Genomic DNA, 2,500 nt, shown 5'->3' with positions numbered 1-2,500 from the left:
TCAATCAGGTCCTCATCCATCTCTGTGCTGCAGGTGGCTATTACAAACACACACACACACACACACACACACACACACACAAACACACACACACACACACACACACACACACACACTCACACACACACACACACTCACACACACATACACACACTCACACACACACACACACACAAACACACACACACACACACACACACACACTGAGTGAAAATACCATTAAATTGAAATTGTTTCCGTCTGGCTCGCCGGGTGTGAGTGCGTGTGTGCGTCCAGACGATGATTTGTAACAACAATAGCATTCTGCCAAACGCTCATTGATGTAATTAGTGAGGCTGAGACTGGACGAGAGCTGCTTTCTGATTGGGACGGTGCAAAGGCTCACGGGAGATGCAGAGGGTTTGTGGAAAATCTGGATTATCACGGTCTGAAGCTGTAAACGACGCTTCCTGATTAGGTTCAAGAGGTCATGTTAGAACGAGGAACATCGGGGATCTCTTGGTAACGGTCCTGAAAACTTCTCCCGTTGACGACGTCAGCGGAGTGAAGCGACGCCTCGATGTTGTTGTTGATCAAAACAACGAGCACGATGACTTAAAAAAAAGAAGAAGAAGGGTTTTGTTAATCTTTAGTTTTTGGAGTATTCTCTGCATGTGTTCACACTCCGACACAGCAGGGGGCCGTGTGCACATCCTCCAAGAAGCAGGAAGAAGAAGAAGTAACCAGACCGTACTTTTCTGCATCAAAACCGTCAACCTGTCTTTTAGACCCAATCCCAACCAAGTTGTTTAAGGAAGTCTTTCCCTTAGTTAGCAACTCTATATTAGATATGATCAATTCGTCTCTACTGGCAGGCTATGTACCACAGTCATTTAAAGTAGCGGTAATCAAACCTCTACTTAAAAAACCTACTCTAGATTCAGGAACTCTAACTAACTACAGGCCTATATCCAACCTTCCTTTTATCTCAAAGATCCTGGAGAAGGTGGTAGCTGATCAGCTGTGTGACTTTCTCCATGACAACAGTTTATTTGAGGAGTTTCAATCAGGATTTAGAGTCCACCATAGCACTGAGACTGCACTAGTTAGAGTTACAAATGATCTACTTCTAGCTTCAGACAGGGGACTTCTCTCTGTGCTCGTCTTGTTAGATCTTAGTGCTGCTTTTGACACCATTGACCATCAGATCCTATTATACAGACTAGAACATTTACTTGGAATTACAGGGACTGCTTTAAGTTGGTTTGAATCCTACTTATCAGACCGATCTCAGTTTGTACATGTTAATGATGAGTCCTCTATGCACACCAAAGTTTGCCATGGAGTCCCACAAGGTTCAGTGCTTGGACCAATTTTTTTTACATTATATATGCTTCCTCTGGGAAATGTTATGAGGAAACACTCCATACAGTTTCATTGTTATGCAGATGATACTCAGCTCTATGTATCAATGAAGCCCGATGGCACCAGTCAGTTATGTCAGCTAGAAACGTGCCTTAAGGACGTTAAGACCTAGATGACCAGAAATGTTTTGCTACTTAACTCAGACAAGACTGAAGTTATTGTGCTAGGCCCTAAGAACCTCAGAGAGACTTTTTCTAGTGATTTTACTGTCCTTAGTGACATCAGCCTGGCATCTAGCACCACTGTTAGAAATCTAGGAGTTCTATTTGATCAAGATATGTCCTTTAGCTCTCACATCAGGCAAATTTTCACCAAGAATTCATCAAGAACAGCCTATTTTCACCTTCGTAATATATCCAAGATCAGGAATATCCTGTCACAAAATGATGCAGAAAAACTAGTTCATGCATTTGTTACCTCCAGACTGGATTATTGTAATTCTCTTTTGTCAGGGTGCTCTGGTAAGTCTCTAAAGACTCTTCAACTGGTCCAGAACACTGCAGCTCGTGTACTGACTAGAACTAGGAAAAGGGACCACATCACTCTTGTGTTGGCTTCTCTGCACTGGCTCCCTATACAGTCTAGAATAGAATTCAAGATCCTTCTTCTCACCTACAAAGCTCTAAATGGCCAGGCACCATCTTTTCTTAAGGAGCTACTAGTGCCGTACTGCCCCTCGAGAACATTACGGTCCCGGAGTGCAGGCCTGCTGGTGGTACCTACAGTCTCTAAGTGTACTATGGGAGGTAAAGCCTTCAGTTATCGGGCTCCTCTCCTCTGGAATTGTCGTCCAGCCGGGGTCCGGGAGGCAGACACAGTCTGTATTTTTAAGAATAGACTTAAAACTTTCCTTTTTGATAAATCTTATAGTTAGGGCTGGTGCTGGTGTAGACCAGCTCTTAGTTATGCTGCTATAGGCTTAGACTACCGGGGGAACTGGAACCTTGAGCTCCTCTCTCTCTCTCTCTCTCTCTGTGCATATACAGTACATCATATTACTGCATGTATCTATCTGTAAATCTCAGTCACTAACCACCTACTTTCCTGGGAGCTCTTGAGCTCTCCTCTCAATCGTTGGTTGACAGCCTGCCAGAAC

The 2,500-nt window shown here is 43.8% G+C and overlaps 1 protein-coding gene across 1 annotated transcript in view; it reads right to left on the bottom strand.

Annotated features, from left to right (window-relative positions):
- LOC110004382 (leucine-rich repeat-containing G-protein coupled receptor 5) overlaps positions 1-2,500 on the bottom strand; it is a 35,019-nt gene that overhangs the window by 11,355 nt on the left and 21,164 nt on the right. The window lies entirely within an intron of this gene.

The sequence above is a fragment of the Labrus bergylta genome, chromosome 23 (assembly GCF_963930695.1).
Source record: "Labrus bergylta chromosome 23, fLabBer1.1, whole genome shotgun sequence".
Lineage (NCBI taxonomy): Eukaryota > Metazoa > Chordata > Actinopteri > Labriformes > Labridae > Labrus > Labrus bergylta.
This window is presented reverse-complemented; position numbering and strand designations above follow the sequence as displayed.